At 38.6% G+C, this 21,102-nt stretch overlaps 1 pseudogene; it reads left to right on the top strand.

Annotated features, from left to right (window-relative positions):
• The first annotated feature begins 8,317 nt into the window (after window positions 1-8,317).
• LOC139593240 (kinesin-like protein KIF11) lies at window positions 8,318-19,715 on the top strand (annotated as a pseudogene).
• The last annotated feature ends 1,387 nt before the right edge of the window (window positions 19,716-21,102 follow it).

The following is a 21,102-nucleotide window of genomic DNA, read 5'->3' as shown; positions in this document are numbered from 1 at the left end:
CATCAAAAGCAGCAGCAGCATGAAGTTTCCAATGCATCTCAGCACTTATTCCTATCCAGAACAGCTTTTATATTTGATGGTTTCCCTGCTCCCCTGCTCTCTTTTCCAGCTGATTGAAGAGCTCTGTCTTATTCAGCCAGGAAAAAACTTGCTTTATTTTTTCAAAATTGAAACTCATGCACTTCCCAATTTCATGAAGTCCTGAGCTGGAAACAAAACAAAATGAGATTACAGATTTCAAGCTAATGAAGATCTTTGCTCACAGGCAGAGAAAAGGCTATCAATGCTTCTTGAGGTCTAATTATTTATTGTTGGAGAAGATCTGATTTTGAACCAGAGTTTCCTTCAGCTAAGTGCCATTAAAGTAGATTTTAAAAAAGCTGTTTTGGAAGAGTTTACAGTTGACATGGTCTACAGCCAGGTTGGAGGAATATAATCAGAGGAGAGTCATTAAAAAATGCATGGGTTTGTGTTAATGAAGCCAGAGTTTGTTCTTGAGTTGTGTAATAGTCTGCAACACTATAAAACTGAAGGAAACATCCATTACACATTAGCAAAATGTTGAAGACTTTATTGTGTGTATTACAAAATAGTTTAGTCAAACCATATGGAGCCATTTAAAATGCCATTTGCTAACACTGACTTACCTACACTGTGCATATATTTAGTGTTCATTATAATTTTAGAGTGAGACACATCTTTTTTTTAATAAGGTTGACTGTGAGATATAGGCCTATTTTTATAATGGCCTTTGACTTGCAACATTTCTTGAGTTCCGTAGTTAAATTTGAATTTTAAATATGAAAGTCCAAGGTAATGAGAATTTTGTGTCTTTTATAAAGCTCTATGGAGCTGCAGACCTCAAAGAGCTCTAAATTATTTAAAAATAGAAATAATAGCAACATTTTCCATCTTCACAAAAAACAAGAGAAATTGTTTGATTAGGTATTAACTGTGTTTGTGTTTTTACATACTGTAGGACTAAGACAGGGAATTTACTGGGGAAAAAGTGAATCTCTGTGATGCTTTCTGAGTCTAAAACCCTGATTTCTGTTGTCTTGGCTTCACACAAGCACCACATTTTGAACAAGTATGTATTTTAGGTATACCACATGCTGGGGAGGGTGGAGGTTGTAAGAAAATAACCTTTTTGAAAGGCAATAAAAGAAAAACAGTGGAAGTACAAGGCTGGGAACAAAATATTACCTCATCCATTCTCGTCTATTCCCCAACTCGTTCGCAGCTGCACCACCCCCCCAGCCCCTGTGCCAGCTCCAGCACAGTGAGCTCATAAGCTCTAATTTTTTTTGGAGACAAATACCATCTGGAGCCTGTGATAACTTTAAAAGTGGGGCCCCAAGAAGAAGAATTGGAATTTGTAATAGGCACAGGGGCAGAGAGAACCTGCCTGTTAAACATTCCAAAAGGTTACAGTGTGAGCAAACATATAGTGAAAGTAACAGGGGCAAAAAGAGAAAGTTTTACATTTCTGGTCATTAAAGATGTGGTAATTGAGAGAGGAAACTAAAATTTGGATGGGAGATGTCTTATTGGTCCCAGGGGCAGGTAGCAATTTATTGGGAAGAATCTTACAAGTGCAATTAAGAACAGGAGTTATATCAGAAAATGGGAAAACGACACCTAGAGTTTTAAAATTAGGCCAAGAGGATGAAGAAAAAAAAAATCAACAAAGATGTTTGGGCTGGAGAAGGAAATAGAAGAGGATTAAATATGGACCCCATAAGGGTTACGATTGAGAGAGAAGATTGTCCCATATCTGTACGTCAGTATCCTGTATCTTTAGAAGGACAGGAAGGTTTGGAGCCAGTAATAGAAGGACTAATAAAGGATGGGGCATTAGAACCTTGTATGTCTCCTCATAATATCCCTATTCCCCCAGTAAAGTCTGATGGGAGTTATAGACTAGTACAAGATTTAAGGGAGGTTAATAAAAGAACTCAGACTCACTACCCAGTGGTAAAATATCTTAGAAACTTAATAAATAAAAGTAGCTGGAAACCCAACCATGAGAAAATTGCAAGAATTTTATTCCTTCTCCCTCCCTCTTCAAAGAGGGAGATCAGAAAATTACCTAGATTATTGAAGTATTATAGATTATAGATTGAGGGGTACACACAGGTAGCAAAATTTGTGTATGAAAAAATTGACAGAAGGAGATGATATAAACAGACCAAAGAAGATATTGTTAAATTAAAAGAGTTAAGTTAAAACTAGCCTAAGTACCAGCTTTAAGCTTACCCTTGTTAGAAAAATCCTTTTTTATACATAAACACAGAAAATGGAGTAGCTCATAAAATTTTAATTCAGGAGTAAGGAAGAGTAAAAAAATATCTAGTAGCTTATATATCAAAGATGTTAGACTCATGTGTTACAACTGTTTTTATATTTCTTCCTTGTGTAATCCCCTGTTTTATTTTGCCAGCATAGTCCAGAAGATGCAAGTAGATAAGAAATATTGCTCAAGCCAAATGATTTACAAAGAATAAGAGGGGGAATTGTGAAAAATACATGTATTTTATGATTGGCTTTTCGCAAATATTAAAATGAATATTATATATGTTGTGTTAGAAAGTTGTGCTGTATTAATTTTTGTAAGTAGTGTGTTAAATATAGTTTTAGGTTATAACATAATGTTAAAATAGAAACGATGCTATGTAGGATACTTCTTTTAAAGAAAGGACTCGCAGCAAGATAGCAGCCACAGGACACCTAAATCTTTCAGAGAAAAAGAATTTATTGCTCCGTTTTCAGAAGAAATGAACTTCTTCCCGCCTCGAAGGCGCTGTTACGATTCAGAAGAAGTTGACGATGACCAGACAGAATCCTTTGTTTGAATGGAATTTATACATCATGTATGAGGTGTATGAATATGCAACAGGTTATTGTTTTTAAGGGTTAATCCTTTGTTAACGGGTGTCCTTTTTCGGGCTCGTGCTGCTGAGAAAAAGGTACCCGGACGTCCGTAACGCTTTGTATTTGTTGTGTCATATTGTCCAAATTCAAATTGTCCAAATTATTATTACTCCAATTGTATTACTATTTTTATAACCATGTTATTACTATTAAACTTTTAAAATTTTAAAAACAAGTGATTGGCGTTTTTCACAGTCAGAGTGACCTTGAGCAAGCCTCTTTTTCCCAGCCTGGCAGTTGAAGAAGGAGTTAAGAGTTTTTGTGTTCTCGTTCTCAAGGCTGTTTATTGTTTCTTATCTATAACATTATTTCTCTGACTCGCCGAGGGTGCAATCCCGTCCCGCGGTGCCCCGGGGCGGCCGCTGCTCGCCCGGGCCGGGCCGGGCGCGGTTCAAAGCGGCGCTGGCGGAGGCGCGGGCGGCCGAACCCAGTCCCGGCTCCGCGGCAGCGCTTCGGTGCCGGCCCCGTCCCGCCATGGCTTCCTTCAGTTCCCAGGGGGGTGGCACCAAGAAGGAGGAGGAGGGCAAGAACGTCCAGGTGGCGGTGCGGTGCAGGTAAGCGCGGCCGCCCTTCTCTGGCCGAGCGTTCGGGGCCGCTCCGCGGGAAGGCCCGGGAGGTGCCGCGTTGGTGCCTCCGGGCCTCGGGCGCAGACGTTCCGTGCTCGGGGCCCCGGACAGCCCGCGGGCCGGCGGGCCGAGGCCGCCGCCGTGCTGTTATGAATAAGAAGCTTGACTAGGCCAATATTCAAGCTGCAATCCATTTATTATTTAATATGATCAAGTATGAGCAATACACCGCTGGGTACAGTGGGGGAAGTTTCCCCTCCAACTGCACACCGATAGTTGAGGGTTACAGGTATTTATAGGGGTACTCATCAGCTTTTTCAGCAGTTTCTATTGCCAATTTTTTTACTCATCAACAATTTTTATTCCAAATTATTACATCACAATTCTATACACTATTGTGATCTTAGTTTCTCAGGATGTATCCCAGAAAAGGAGTATCCCAGATGGTGGCGGTCCAGTTTCCGAAAGAAGAAAGACAAATCCCATCTGATGGAGTCCAGCTCCCCAGATGTGTCCACCTTTTGATTGCAAGGACTATAAATCTAACAACAGTGATGTCCAGCTTCCTGTGGGATCTCAGCACATCGTTCCCGATGTCCAGAGATGCCAGGAGAACCCTTGGGAGTCTCGAAAATCCTGGAATGTTGCCAAGAGTGTTTGGTGGCTTGATTTTGATCCATCCACAGAAGTAGTTTGAGGACATGAGAATCACTTTAGAGTAAAAGGTGTAAAAGAGACACATTTAGAGGGTGAAATATAGACTTTAAGGTTTTTGGTACAGGGGGGTTATGGAGACAAGATGGAGGGATCAGGGCATGTCTCGTCCTTCTTCTTTCTTCTTCTTGTCCTCCATCTCCTGTGATGATGTTGGCACTTGGGGATTGGTTTATGGTGAAGGTGCACTTGCTAACATGGGTGAAAAGCATTGGGAAATAAAGATAAATATTATGTAGGTAGATTTTACTATAAAAAGACATGACCGCCCCATGGGTGGTCAGAGAGTGCCTGTGACTGCTTGCAGATCAGACCTCTGTTGGGCAGACAGAAAATTTTGTGGATAAGAAATAATAAACAATCTGAAGACCGAAAAGCTGAAGAGTCCAGACTCGTCCTTTGAAACGCGTGCCACCCAAGAACCACTCTACCCGTGTCAGGGCAGAGACAGACAGCCGGACCTGACAGCTTCCCTTTGGTCGAAACCATAAATCCTTGAGGTGATGTTCATCTTCCTTTCTCAAGCTGTTTTTCTCTGCTTCAATAAGGCATGAGATAAGCATATTTCCTTTATCTATATTCCAAAGCTATAGTTTCAAGGATACAAGTAATTCAAAAGGTTATTATTGCAGAGCTCTTTATGGATTAACTGCAAGCAAAAAGCAACATCCTTAACACCTTAATTCCAATGCTCTTAAATCAACCAGGGCTAATTGCAAACAAAAGATAGGTTCAAAGGCCTTTTTCCATGCTGTATTTTTCTCAGTTATTATTAGAATTCACAGCTTTCCCATTGTCGGCGTCCACACATTTCGCACTCACAAATACACACGTCGCCTGTTTGTACCCGACACGAAACACAGCTTTGAATTTCACGGTGCCACCGGCGCTGTGCAGCTCTGCCGGGCCGCTGTGTCCGGCGGCGGGAACCTCCTCCGGGGGATCGCTGCGTCCCCCCGGAGGGATGGCGGCCAGGGGAGCCCCCCGTACTCCTGAGGGGCCTGGGCACCGCTCTGGGAGCTGCCTGTCCCGGGCACCGCTCTGCGCCTGAGGCGGCCTCCTGTGCCTCCCGGGGAAGCGGCGCTTCCGCACAAGTAAGGCTGTTAGGAGCGATTTTTTAGAGCTTCAAAAGGCAAAAAGCTGCACTTTCCCATCTTCATTCAGCGCACACCCAGTAGGAAGCTGCGCTGCAAGCTTAAGAAGAGCTACGTACAATTAGTATCATATTCGAGACACACAAAACCCCAGGCTGACTTTTGCCCTTCTGTCAGCTCCTGTGGGAAGTCGCTAAGCTTTGACAGCTAAAAATGCTGCTACTTCCACTCTGGTATATCTGTCGCATAACTTCCTTGATGCAGACTTTACAGGGGACAAACAATGGGATGGGGGTATACTGCTGAAGTAAAAATGACCAAATGTCTTGCTTGATGAGATGAATTTGCTTTTTGGTATGAAATGATAAATTTCATCTACCATAAAATTAGGTTCTCTTTGTAATTCTGAGGTGGTTTTAAAGGATTGCTTACTAATACTAGATCTTAAATAATCTTAAAGCACTGCATATTAAAACTGTAATATTGGCAGTGCATTATGTATAGTGTTTAAATCACCTTTAGAAGTTGGGGTTTTTTTGAGCCAGACCTTCAAATATTAGTTTATGTATTATGTTTTAATGTCTTTTGTAGTCATAGTCTCAAGCTTACGAGTTCTGCTTTTACAGATGCACAATGAATATAGAAATTAAAATCAATTTAACCTTATGTTTGCAATGCAACTATAAAGCTTCTGAAAAAAATGTGGGATTGGTGAAAGTGTTGATGTACTCAAGGCTATTGCAAGAGAATGTTTATTGGAGCATTTGGATTTGAAATACTGTAAAGAGCAGCTGTTTTGTTTTTATCTCTCTTAATTGTTCTGGAATAGCTTTATCAAGTATTAATATTTATTTTAACTAAATATGATGCTCACTATGGAAGTAGCATTAGGACTGTCCACAGTGGAGTCTTCTGCTTTTGTTGTAGCTCACAGACTAATTGCTGTGTCAAGAGTTAGTTTCTAACCTCTTAAAAGTTCTTTGCCCATCCTTGCTCTTGCCCTTCGTGGAGTTTTTTGTTTTTTAATATCCTAAGTTTATTTGAGCTAGTAAATGTTTCTTCCACCTTTCTTCTGCGTCCAGTCAGATTGTCCTTATCTTATAGATACGAAGGTAGACGCAACTGTGTTCTTTGGTGTCCTGATTTGTTCCCAAAACCTGATGGGTCTGAGCATATAGCAAATCTTTTCAATCAGCATGCTTACTGAGCTTTGGTAAAACATGAATTTAGAATCTCAAAATGCATGCATTAGCGTTGTTAATATGCATCATGTGCTTCACACCTATGGGGATGAACTTGAGATCAAATGTCTCCATGGCACACCAGGCAGCTGCTTGTGTGGTGGTGATGCTGATGATCTGTACTCCTGCTCCAGCCCAGCTAAATTGCTCCCCTAATATCACAGCTGTGGGCTCTTGTGCCTCCTGCCATGGACTGGTTCAGTGTTTCATGGTTACACAGCAGAATGTGTTTCATTGTTCTGTTACTTTCAAAGTCACGAGCCCGAGGCTGTGACTTGCTCCTCTGCACAAGATTTTAGTGATCTTGTGTTGTCATCAGTCAATCTTGCACCCAAGTCCCATGGTCTGTTTAGAATCTGACACTTCAGCCTCAGTGATGCATTGAGGGAAAATGCTAGCCACAAGGTTCAGGAAACTCGAGGTGCCATGTGCTTGTGGTTTTCTTGTGTTTTGTTTTTCTTCTTTAACATGATAATTGAAAGAGTATCTGAAGTGTCTCGAGAGTCAAGATATTTTAAAAAGAGTTACAAGATTATATTTTCAAGCTGACTGCTCAGGTCACCTATATAGGTAGCATAGACATTTAGTGCAGTAGCACTACTAAATGAAGAATAAAATAGGATTTAATGCTTTTTAGGGCATTTCCATACGTTTCAGGAGAAATAGTGGCAAATGTCCCTTTAAGGAAAATAGTGTGCACCAAGTTTGAATTAACTTAGTGGTGAAACAAGATGCTCACCATAAAGTTCAAAATTTTTATTGTTGCTCTGTTAAATATTATACTATTACTTTTTACTAATCCACTTTAAATTAATGTGGATTCCCCTCCCCCCCCCCAAATCTGATGTTTTATTCAGGTGCATCAGTACCTGAAGGTTCTGGTATTGCTGCTTACTGTCCTGCAATTAGTAGGGTCTGTTGGTATTTTTGGTGCTTTAGAGTGTTTTGTTATCAGCATTTGATTCACTATTGCATTAACTTGCACATTTTAAGTGTTTTTTGGATTTTTTTTAAGGCTCTTATTTAGATAGTTGTTTGATCTGTTTAATCTTCTGCCCCCTGCAATTGAACATGTCCTGATGCCTGTTAGCTATGTGAGCATCTATATGATCTTGAAAGTGGTTCTAGGCCTGTTAAAAATATGTATATAACAAACAAAAAGCTGTGGATGCCTGAATTGTAAAACAGTGGAAAAAAGGAGAAACAGGGTAACAGATAAAGTTAAAAACTTTGGGGTTTTTTGCCCAGTTTTACTATTCTAGATTCTTAAACTGAGTGACATTACTGCTTCATCTGTTTGTGTTCCTGTTAGCAATGATTTCAATCTGATATTTCTGACTCCTGTCCTTTTAGGCCTTTTAATGCCTCAGAACTGAAAGTGAGCTCCTACGCTGTTGTGGACTGTGATCAGGCAAGAAAGGAAGTCAGTATCCGCACTGGAGGAGTGACAGATAAGTCATCAAGAAAGACATACACGTTTGATATGGTTAGTAACTGCTTGGGGACTTGCAGAAACAAGCTGGTACTTAGTGTGATGTTCTGCATTATTGTATGGCTGAATGGGATGTGTTGTCTTTGTGCCAATAAGTTTTTGGAGCTCAGGCAAAGCAGATTGATGTATACTGGGGTGTCGTGTGTCCCATTTTGGATGAAGTCATTATGGGCTACAACTGTACAGTGTTTGCGTAAGTAAACCAATAATTAGCATTAGGAAACTTTATTTGTATTTTGTTTTCTTGTTTACATTTTTATTTTTATTCTCACAGTTATGGCCAAACAGGTATTGACTGGTAAGACCTTTACACTGGAAGGGGAGCAGTCACCCAATGAAGAATATACTTGGGAAGAGGTATATTACCACTTCTGAGATTCCTCTTGTCTGTACTGTAGTTCAAAGTTGGAAACTGCAGAAAGCTAAAGAAAACCAAAAGCTGATGCCTTTCAAATTCTGAAGCTGACTTTCCTTAAATGTTTGTAGATTATCAAATAATCTCATTCCTTCCTATGAAAAGGACAATTTAACATCTTTAATGTATTGCACTCAACTCTTGGTGACCTTTATATGGAAGGTCATCTTTATTCTTATTTCTATCCAGTCAGACTGTTTAGTTGAAACTCTACACCCTAGCTCCAAATCTCTTTCAGTACATTTATAAATTAATTTTTTCTTTTTAATTTATAGGATCCACTAGCAGGTATCATATCCCGTACATTGCATCAGATATTTGAAAAACTCACAGAGAATGGGACTGAGTTTTCAGTGAAAGTCTCTCTTTTGGAAATCTGTAACGAGGAGCTTTTTGATCTTCTGAATCCTACTCCTGATGTTGGAGAAAGACTACAGCTGTTTGATGATCCTTGAAACAAGGTTAGTGCTACAAAATTTGTTGTCTTGAGGCTTTTAGGATTGTTGAGAGATGTATAATGAGCATGTATTAATTTCTGACAGAGGGGTGTAATTATTAAAGGCTTGGAACAAGTAACTGTACACAACAAAAATCAAGTTTACCAAATCCTGGAAAGGGGTGCAGCCAAAAGAATAACTGCAGCAACTTACATGAATGCATAGTCCAGGTAAAAGTCTTCCCCATTTCAGAAACCTTGTTTTGTTCTTTCTTAAAAAGAATCTTACTGAAGAAATAAGCAGATAGTGCAAACATGACATCATGTCTATCACAGTGTAGACTATCAAATGTGGGTTAGAAAGCCAGAGTTACAATATCTTCCTTACCACCTGCTGTGGGATGATTGCAATAGGTGTCTGAAGGGGTGCCATGGTTTAACCCCAGCCAGCTTCTGTAAAATTTGCAAATTAGGTTGTGGAAACTGGCGATGAGATTCTATGGCAATAAGGGCTGCTTCATATGGTTGCAGGTCATAGAATGTAATAGGAGCACCTGGGTCAGAAATAGCATTCTTTTTATTACTGCTTTCACATTCTTGAGCTGCAGATGTGAAATCTATATCACAAGTCGTACTAGAACAGTAAGGAATGTACCCTGTCTGTAGTATATTTTAATTTCAATATATACTGAGCATGTCTGTCTACTGGTGGAAGGAAATGGGTATTTTCTAGCACTGATTGGAACACAGAACTCATTTTGTCTGAGATTCCAGGGAATTTTTGAAATTAACGCGCCTCAGGTGTTGTTTTATGTATGGTCAAACTGGTGTAATTTGATATCTATGGCTTTCTATATATGGCAGCTTCCTGTAGTAAAAGCTTATTAAAGGAATAAACTCAACCTAAAATCATTATTACTATGAGAATGGTGAAACACTGGAGCATGTTGACAAGAGAAATTGTGGGTGCTCCATCCCTGGAAGTGTCCAAGGCCATGTTGGATGGGGCTTTGAGCAGCCTGGTCTAGTGGAAGGTGTCCTTGCCCATGGTAGCGGGATTGGAGCTAGATGCAACCATTCCATGATTCTATGATCTTAAACTGTATTACTAATTTTGATTGAAAAATTAATTGAACTTCTAAATTTTTAATATTGGAGTCAACTAGTTGGCTGAATTTTCTTAGCCTGCATAAGGAAAGTTATGTTCCTTAATCTCACATTCTGTGAAACTGTTCTTAGGGTAAGGATTGAAAAAAAAAATCTGCAAATCAGTTTTCCTGTGATGCTTGTGAGTTGAGAATACTCAAATGTAGGCAAAACCAAGGCATTTCTCTTGCTTTCCCTTGAAATAAGAGAAAATCTATAGGATTGAAGAAGTCAGATGTCAGCCAGTTGCCTCATCACTGGTTTTAAATACATATTCATATACGCACACACAAAATTATACTTAGCAGAATAACTTTGTGTATTGCAAATGTAATTTGTAGTTCATGGGCTAAATGTATTCTCTATAAAGAGCACAGAACTTGCAGCAGTCATATAACTACTAGATATTTGGCTTTAATGGAACATCTGAAACTGGTTTCTTTTGCAGCCGTTCCCACTCTGTGTTTTCAATCACCATCCATATGAAAGAAACAACAGTAGATGGAGAAGAACTTGTTAAAGTTGGAAAGCTAAACTTGGTAAGTATTTGAACTAAGTGTCATTGATTAACAGATTGTTGGAATTTTTAGCCATGTACTAGAATTTATTAGAGTTTTTTTCCTGATAAAGGAAAAAATTATTGTTCTCATAAAGTGGAGTATGTTTGTCACTCTGAAAAATATCAGTCCCATTTGTCACCCCAGTGTCTCCTGAAAAACTAGTAAGCTCTTTTATTTGTTCTGCAAGACTTTGGGGCAAGCATTCTTCAGGGTGATTGAGACTGAAGTGTAACCTGCCTTTCAGGTTGATCTTGCAGGAAGTGAAAACATTGGTCGATCTGGGGCTGTTGGCAAAAGAGCTCGTGAAGCTGGAAATATCAACCAATCTCTGCTGACACTTGGAAGAGTTATTACTGCTCTAGTGGAAAGAGCCCCTCATATTCCATACAGGGACTCTAAAGTCACAAGAATCCTTCAAGACTCTCTTGGAGGACAGACAAAAACATCAATAATTGCCACAATTTCACCTGCATCTGTAAATCTTGAGGTAAATTTAAAGTCTGAAAATCTATTCCTAAAATAAGTAATGATACAAAAATAGGAGTTAATTCATCAGCTTGACCTAGTGTTACATCTTTCACAAGGAAACATTGAGTACACTGGAATATGCCCATAGAGCAAAGAACATCATGAACAAGCCTGAAGTTAATCAGAAGCTAACAAAAAAAGCTCTTATTGAGGTAACTAGATATATGTCTTAAAAAATGAAGTTACAGGTTAGGCATGACTTCTTGTTAATGTAATCTTTGCTGTACAGGAGTTATGAGTAGGGGAGAAACTGTAACTAGTAGCTGTCTTTCTCTGAAATTATTTTAATTAATGAACTGATGCTTTTAAACTAAAGCTGCACTTACATAGCCACGGTCCCTGCAGATACTGGCACTGTTAATAAGACTGAAGGTGAACAGAGGGCTGTTGCTACTAGCTATGACTGTGGGGATTATATGTTTGCAATTTTGCACTTTCCCTAGAAAGTGCCTGAGTTAAAGGGAACTTGTCAGTAAGTACAAGTGAAGAGCCAGTGTAAAGTAGCTCTGCCCCTAAGGAAGCTGGGATTCCCTTTGTAAGCTGCTAAATGCAACCAAGTATGACCTTCAAATGGAAAGTTTCAGTGCTCTACATACAGCCAATGATGTGAATTTAAATGGTGCTATATTGAACTTAGAACAGATGTGTAGTGCTATGCTCTTGTGCTTATGCAAAACTACCTTTGTGAAGTATCTGTTAAGCTGAATATCAAAACCAAAATAGAAATGTTCATGTTTACATGTGGTTGTTTCTTTATGCAGGAATACACTGAAGAGATTGAGCGTCTGAAGTGAGACCTTGCTGCTGCTCGAGAGAAAAATGGAGTCCATATTTCTATTGAAACCTACGAATATGTCTGTAAAATTTTTATAAAATAATTAGCAGCAAATCTCAGATACTGATACCTATACTTATACAGAAATACTTTCAGATATATTTTTAATCCAAGAAGTTCAAGATAGTTAGGAAAACTGAACTGTTTGGTCAACTTGTTCTTTCAAAATTAATGGTTATACAGGTAAAATCTAAAAGGCTTGCAGTGAGAAATTTTTGTATGTGTGGAACTTACCATAAGCATTAGCCAGCATGCAGATTTACACATGCAGCCTTTTTTTTTCAGTGGAAGCTAATACAGGAAAGTAAACTTGATATACTTCACTTTTAATAGGGCTAGTTTGCACAGAAAGTTTACAATGGAAAATTGCCTTCAATCTTCTCTGCCTTAAGTGAAAATCACTTGCTATTCATATAGAATTTTCCAAAATTACTGAAAATGTAGTGTAAATCTTGAAACTACCTCTTACTTGACTAATTTGTTCATTTATTTTAATCCTTGCTTGAGAGCCCTTAATGGAAAGCTGACAGTCCAGGAAGAACAAATTACGGAGTATATTGCCAAATCAGTGTCATGGAGGAAGAAGTGAAAAGGGTAAGTGATATTTTTCAACTGTGGCTTAAATCTGCCAAAAAATGGAAGAAATTCATTCCTCCTGTCAAAAGGAGGAAAAAAGTTTGAAGAAAGAACAGTCAGAAGATTGTTTTTGTTGGTGGTGGTCTTAAAGTTCCCCAATTAGTCAAGAATGGAAGCTTCCTAGTCCTTGAAGTTAGGAATTTGAAATAATGTATGTGAAATTGCATGTTGCAGTACTTATTTTTAAAGCTGTTTTCATGTCTACTACTATATTTTTTTGCTGATTTTTCAGCACAAAATCTGCTTGAAAAATGGTATCATCTCAGCTGACAGGTATCTATCAGGTATCTATCTCCTTAGGAACAAAGAATAAGGGGAGAGAGGTCATGAGCTTCCTTTTAACAAATTACACAAAAATTGGAGCTCCTTGTTTAAGAGAAATGTAGATATGAATTTGCTGGTATATGTAACTCCTCCATGTAATCAGCTTTACTGGCTCTTCTCAGTCTATCTGGTTATGTGTGTTCAGTGGGATTCTTTTCCTTGTGCTGTAATGGTAGTTTGCTCTTAGGTTTTGAGAGGAGAAGCAAGCAATTATTACAGTGAGAATGGTGTTGGCTTGATATTTTCAGTGATTACAAAGACTATACAAACCTGTAGTTTAGGTTTAAGACCAGCTGAAGTTACATTGCTAGATGACAATTTGCCTCCTGTTATTGTAATGTAATGTGAGGGATGTGAAATGAGACTGTCACATTCATAAAAAGTGGTGTTACCTTTTTGATTATTGTCTTCCTGTTTAGGTCACGGAACTATTCAGAGTCAGTAAAAATGAACTTGAACAGTGTAAAACAGATTTGCAGATCAAGGAGAAAGAACTGGAAGAAACACAGAAAGATCTGCAAGAAACCAAGGTTCAGCTGGCGGAAGAAGAATATGTGGTTTCAGTTTTGGAAAATACTGAACAAGAGCTTCATGGCACAGCTAGCCAGGTTGTCACAGTTCTTGTACCTAATGTAAAACATTCCTATTTTTGGGAATTTGGTGGGCTATTGTTGCTAAAACATGATGTGAGTGAGACATGACCTGAATTTAAGATGGAAAACTAGGATTCGATTGCAGGACTTTCTCTGTGGTAGTATTGGCAGCTGACTGCTAAGCACTCTGTTTGGTCTGGAACTAACTTTCCCTCAGGCCAGTTTGTCATGGGAGTTCCAGTGCTTTGCAGTGTCTATTATCATGAGCTTTTTTGCAGAATAAGTAGTTTTCTTTAAAAATCTTGTGACTGCTCCTGCAAAACAGTAAGTCATACATACCTGAAGGACCTGGTCTAGTGGAGCATGTCCCTGCCCATGGTAGGAGGTTTGGAACTAAATGCTCTTTAATGTCCCTACCAACCCAAACCATTCTATGAACTGGGGTAGGAAAATAGCAAAAAGCTTTGAATAATGTTGTCCTGTCACCTCTGTGTTTTAGGGTATGGCTTTGATGTGTTTGTAGTTTAGTCATAATTATCAAAACACTTGAGGTAGGGAGAGAGTGTGTCCTGCTATTTAAACTGCCAGGTGATGAAACTTGTATCTTCAGGCACCATGACAATTTCTTTCTATTTGGATTCCTGTAAGATTAGGAGGGAATGCCTGGTTTTTACATGTGGCTTGTGGAGTGTTTGAGACAAATAGGTGCAGAAATTACTTATGCTCACTACAAACCAGGACTTCACTATTTTTATGAATTCTAAATTGTTTATCACAGGACTAGTACTAAAACCCTCTTGTTTTAATTCTATATTAAAGAATATATTTACTGTCAGATTGTTCAGAAAAAAGTTGAAGTGCTCAGGTGTTTTTCAGTTACTCTTCTGGGATAAATGATACCTTTATTCCTTAAATATTGGGGAAGTCATTATTAATGCTTTGATTTTAAAGCAGAAGAAATGGTCTCTAGTAGGTAACTTTTTCCCATGTTCTAAAAGCAGAAATGACATAACACCAGGGTCCAGAACAGTTGTAATTTGATGGTGTAAAGGGAAATACCTGTTTTCCTAGAGACATAACTTCTTAAACTCAGAACTGTTGTTGCCTTTCCTTATAAAATATATGCTTGACTTCTTGTTTAAAGACTTACTGAAATAACTTTTAAAATTCTAGTTACTAAGTACAGTTGAAGAAACGACAAGAGATGTGTCTGGGCTCCATGGGAAACTGGACCGTAAGAGGGCTGTTGATCAGCACAATGCTGTTGTCCAAAATACCTTTGCAGGACAAATGAATGCTTCATTCAGCAAAATACAAGATTCAATTACTGAAAACAGTTTGAAGCAGCAACAGATGCTGACATATTGCACAAATTTTATAGGTAAGTGTAATACCTGTATTAGTAGTCATCCTGTAGTAATCTCAAAGACTACTTCCTAAAATGTATCTGTTTTAGGAAAGAAATGGCTTTATTTAAGTGACATAATGATTACAGTTGCACCAGTAATGATGTGTCTGGGATGATCCACAGCCTTCCTGTTAGGGGCAATAAAGTGATGAGTAATAAAAAGAGTTCTATCTTACAGGGGAATTTTTAAAAAGTTTGTAATTCTGGATTTCTTTTGCAGGTGACCTCCTGTCTACCAGTTCTTCTAGAGCAGATATTCTTGCATCAGTTGTATCAGCATCTTTTGCCTCTCTTAAAGAATTGGTGTCTACTGAAGTTTCTCACATGTCTGAAAAAATAACACAGCATGAGAATCTATCACTTGATTGTAAAGCAGAGCTGCTGAGATTAATTGTTAGTACAGTTGCATACTCCTACTTAAATATTTGAAACCGGTTTTGATCAAAAGGGGGTCTGTAAATGCTATGCATTTTTTCTGATGCTCTTACCTGTATCTGCTTCACCACCTGACCATGACTGTCTGTCCCATGTCACCCCCACAAGCTGTAATGTACTAAATAGCATATACTGCCATAATAGAGCACATGGATTTGTACATAGTAACTTCTTACAAATGTAGATGAAGGAATAGCCATGTTCTGGTTTAATTTTTTTTCCGTCTTCCTAGGAAGAGCATGAAGCTGGATTAGGAAGAGCAGTAAATAGCTTGACACCAATGGTAGAATTCGTCTTGGGGTTAAATTGTCATTTCCAGAGTAACATGAAGATATATTCAGCTGTGGCTGACCAGGTAATGCACATGGCCTGCCTCTTTGCCTTGTGCTCTTCTCTTCTTTATTTAATTTACAGATAACATGTTCTTTGTTTTTCTGCAGTGTGTCAGAGTGTTTCCACTTCTTGTCTGGCCTTTTCCCCTTTATCTTGTCCTATGAGTTCTGTCTTTTAACTTTCTTTCAGACTTTTTTCCTCTCCTGGGTGTGGTAAATTTGCTTGTTGTCTATATTGGCACAACCACTTGCCTAAGTGCCGCAGTAGAATGGCAAAACACGGATGCTTAAATCTTTATGTAACAAATATTTGATGATACATTTAATATACTCTCCCCCTGTATTTCAGAAATCTAAAAAAAAAAAAAAGTCAACTTAGACAAGTCCTATCACTCCAAAAATCTTCTGCCTCCATACAAAACTTTTTCTATAGTCCCTTTGGTTCCTGTGGAATGTGATGCTTTATCTTGTTAACAACCATAAGTGCAAACAATACTGCACTTATTGAAGCCCTTTGCTTCAAGTTAGGGTTCTAGTCTATCTCATTATGCTAGGGAAAAATATCAGTTTCTTATAGTTACATTTTTATATCTTGATTTAAGTAAAACTTTTGTTTTTTTAAGATGGAGGACCATAAAAAGGAAATGGATACCTTCTTTGGAGATCTTTTTCTCACTCTGAAAAAAATACAGCAACCAACAGCCAGCCAGTGGCTTTGCTCAGCTCCAGCATAATTGTGACAGCTTAAAAGAAGAAGTGGAAATGACGAGGTTGGCACATAGAAAGGTATCCTTAGAGTAAGAAAACATCCTAACACCAAGGGTGATTGCTTGCTTTGATTTAAAATCTGATGTGGTAGTAAACCATTGTACTTGCTTCAGAAAAAATGTTAGGAGGACAGTAACTTGATCCTAATTCTATTCAGCTTTTGTTAGGCTTCTGTAAGTAGTTTATGTAGGAATGTAGCAAAAACCCCCTTCCCCTTGCTGTATATCAGTATATGTGCATTTACATATGTCTCCAAAAAGAAAATCTCTGTATCTTCACTCCACAAAAATTGTACCTTCTGCTTTAGAATTGCAAAACCCTGCCTTTTCTGCATTTTTAATTCAGGTATTCAAGTCTACTTTAAGACTGTTAACAAGTGCAGAATTAACAGCGAAACTTGTGATAATATTCTCGATGGAGTGCAGCTGAATGGATGTCTTCACTGCAAAGCCAGCTCGACCTGTTTGCTCAGGAGACTCAGAAGAACCTAACTGATGTACTCACAAGAAATGGAAGCCTGAAGACCACCATCGCTGCTGTGCAAGAAAATGTTCACCTGTAAGGGGCACATTCTCTTTGCTGTACACTTACACAAGATAAACTGTATATGAAGAGAACTTCAAAATTGGATGCTCTCCATCTTGATGTGCTTATAAAGCCTGCTGGGCATGGCCTGCGTGTTAGAGCTGGGTTCTGCCATAGAGTGTAGCTCACAGTTGGCCTTTCTCCAGAGTAAACAGTAGTTCTAGAAGGCTTGCCCTTGAACTTGTCTCCTGAGCATGTTGAGATAAGAAAGTACCATCTTGGGAGCAATATGCTAAGGAGTGTCCCTCAGTGTCTGACTTCAGAACATATTATAAAGGTTTAGCTTGAAGCATAAGAATGTATCTGTTGCGATATGTTTCATTCAGTTGCAGACTGTATAGCTGAGGTCTTGCTGAAGCTGTTTTTAGTTTGTGGTTAGGGTCTTTCTGTTCTCTTCTGGGTTTTTTTGGTTGGTGGGGGTTTTGTTTGTTTTTTTAGCAAACCTGCTGCAAGTGTTGTGAATTTACTAAGTAGAACAAAAATTTTATAATTAACTGGCTTGATAGAACTGTGCTATTTTGCTGGCTCTGGTTTCATATTTCTAAAAGTATACTGCGTTAAAATCTACCTTTCAAAGTCTCTAAACTCTTACAAATACGTTGTTGCAGGAAAACTACAGACTTAGTCAGCAGTACAAATTCCAATCACAGCAAATTTACTGCATCTCTGGATAATTTCTCTCAAGAGCTCAGGAGCATAAATGCTGAAAACAAGGCAATGCTGGAAGAATCCAGTGACCACTGTCAACATCTTCTCACCAATCTCAAAAATGTGTCTCAGCATACCAATACATGGGGTGAATTTACAACTGCTCAGATGGTCAACTTTACTAATCAGCACCTGTTGTCATTCGAGGATGAGAAACAGCAATTTCAGTGTTTACAAAAGGTTCTTATAGTCATTTGTAGTCTAATGGAACATCCTGAGACAAACTTTACTGCAGAATTTGTTAAGGGGAGAAGAAAGTTCTAGTCAAAACAAAACTATGATTTTTTTTTGATAGCAGACTCATGTTACTGAGCTTGAGAGGATGTAATTAGAGGAAATCAAAAGCCTAAATTAAGAGGAAGACTTTGAACTTCAAGTGCCCATAACCTCAAAATATGGTGTCATGGCTCATGCCATACAACTGACTTGTACATGCAGTCTGATGTTCTACATCATTTTGGTGGTGTTTAATTCTAAAGCTTTATCTACAGTACTGTCCTTGGGAGATGCACAGTGATCAAATGCAGGCTATTTTCTGGAGGATGCAAATGACTTTATTGGTCAGATTGAATCAATATGGGAGAAAGTATTCCTTTTAAGTATATACAGATTCTGGCCTCTTATCTAAAAGTTTCTCTCTCGTATTTTTGGGGTTTTTTTTTCATTTCCATCACAAATTTCACATCCACCCTGGTTTTATTATTGTAATAGGCAATAAAATAGGCAAATCCAATATTTTGCAAACTTTCAGAAGGAAAAACTCAACTAGAAACTTCCTTCACACAGAATATTCTGAGTTGAATCTCCAAGGATCAAGTCCAACTCTAAACTAAAAACATTTGTGGTCTCAAGACTGCTCTGTATCTGTTGCACCTGCTGAACACTTCAGGAGTTTCATTTCAACAGGAGTGGCTGAAAACACAATTGCCTTTTCTCCTACAAAGGCATAAAAGGTTCTAGTACTTGTAGGATGTTCATGTTCAGGTGAATATCCCAATTCTGTGCAGGGTTTGTGCACAGAAGCATGAGGAGTCTGGTCTGAGCCAGATGGCATCATCTTTATTCTTGTGACTAGCTTTCTAAAGTGATCATACTTTCTAAGAAACTGACTCTTCTGAAGATAGCTCTCAAAATGAGAGTGTAAAACTGGCACTGAAACTTCTCAATTTGAGCTCTCGGTTGTTTATGTCACTAACCATGCACCACATCTTAGAAAAGAGGCCATAGTCTTACCTTTCCTGTTAACTTGGTGTTTTTAGTTGGGTTGTTTTTTTGTTTCATTTTCAGAAAAATGAAGAAAACTGTGATAAAGCAATAGCAGAAATTGCTGACCACATTGGCAGCCAAAAGGCTGCTGAGGCGAAGGTGCGAAATGGCCTTCTGGATCAGATAAAGGTGGATCAGGGGAAACTTGTGGAGCAGAAGCTGGCACTTAAGGAAGAAGTACAGCATGGACTAACTCAGGTTAATGGTTTCCTGCAAGAGGATCTCAAAGTGGATGTTCCAGCAGGTATTTAATCAGGTCAGGGGCAGAATGGTCTTAAAGAAAACAACCTGAGCTCCAGAATTCATAAGTGAAGGTTGATGGGGACATAAGCTGGCAGCCTTACACCTTTAAAGATGTATGCAAAGAATGGTGTGTGAACATGGCATGATTTCTGTAGTGAGTTGATGTAAAATTGAGGATCTGAAATTAAAGCAAACACTGAAAAGTGTATCATCTTCATTAAAGGGACAGCTCCACAGAGAAAAGACTACTTCTATCCTGTCACCCTTGTGAGAACACAGCTCCGGCAGCTACTTCTGGAGCAACTGAGGCAAAAGCAACCAAATCTTGATGCTATGCTAAGCAGTGTGGGAAAGGAGATGGAGGATAATGCAAGAAAGGTATGTATACAAATGGCAAATGAGGCTCTTGAGTGAATATTTCACATCTTTGAGGTTTTTCTGGGCCCTTTTGGAGAGTTGACTGAAACCCCAGGGCTGTTACAGCCTTTGTGTTTTACAGTGTACTTGGACTCAAAAGTGCTGAGCTTTTGACAAAAAACATCTCTTAAAAAATAAGCAATGAAATTAATAATTTAGATTTCTTTCTTGTTTTTCAAAAATAGAAGTTCCATGTCTTTTATAGAACTGATCATTCTCAATACATTCCTTAAGGAAATTCAGACATTAAATACATCTTTCTGGAAAACTTCTGTTTTACGACCTGTTGGAAGAGGAAGGAGCGTTGCAAGAACCCTGTGAAAGCCTTGCTTGTGACAAATACTTAATGGATACAAATGTATATTGTCACACAAATGGTGGCATTCCTTTTTTCCAGGTAACTTCCTCAGATAAGCAAAAGAGATGTGTATTTGAGAAGAAATATTTCTGATCCATAACAGTGCTGTAGTTTCAAGTCACTTCTTACATTTCTGGGTAGTCTCACAACTTTTTCAAATCCTGTAGATAATGCTTTGTTAGGCTTGTGCTAAAGTAACAGCAGATTCTGATAGCAGTTAATAGTGGATAAAATAATGCAGATTTCTGACAAGCTGAAAACTCATCAGCAAATAATCTTCCATAAAGAAAATTGTCATAATTTGCTAGACGTGTGTTAGTGGAAAAGTTGAAAGTATAGGAGGATTTTCTTAGAGGCCTGACAGAAATACTGGCATTCTTAAGTCTTCATGGGGTTGAGTTAGCATTTTATGTATTAATTAGCTGTAAATAAGTGTTCTGCTTTTATACCTTCTTTTTATTCCAGCTCCTCTGTTTTTACTGTAATACTTCAACTAAATTAATACGTGGAAAACAAATGTACAAGCACCTTGCTCAGAGTAAAACTTACCTAATTTTCTTATGGTGCCAGGTCTAATTTAGCTAAAATATCAGCTATGTCATCAGTCTTGTGCTGTCAGAAGAGGATGGTTCTCTCCCTTGTTTCACAAAAGACAATAGTTTTATTTCAGTGCCTCTTCATTCTGTGAAGTCTTACTGCTGGGTCTTGGGCTTTTTGTTTGTTTTAACCCCACTGTTCTTCCTCTTAACTTGCAGATGCAAATTTTGGCGCCTAAAACTTAATGGGCTTGATTCTCCAATCTCTAGGTTCCATTTTCTTGCACTCTATGCCTGTTAACACTGACTAGATATTAACATAATCTTCCACAGTGGTTCAATAAATCCTTGATTAACTAAAAATCAGCCCCAAAAGTTGATCCCATAGCTGTATTGAGTAGCCTAAGCCAAGTGGGAGGGGTTTGCACAAGCCTTTCACCCTACTACATTTTCCCTGTGGAGTTGACAGGATTAGTATGAACCAACAAACTGGAATAGTCAGTGACAGCAGGCTTGCATCCACGAAATCATG

The sequence above is a fragment of the Agelaius tricolor genome, unplaced genomic scaffold (genome assembly GCF_023055355.1).
Source record: "Agelaius tricolor isolate 1412-34295 unplaced genomic scaffold, bAgeTri1.0.p SCAF_9, whole genome shotgun sequence".
Taxonomy (NCBI): domain Eukaryota; kingdom Metazoa; phylum Chordata; class Aves; order Passeriformes; family Icteridae; genus Agelaius; species Agelaius tricolor.
This window is presented reverse-complemented; position numbering and strand designations above follow the sequence as displayed.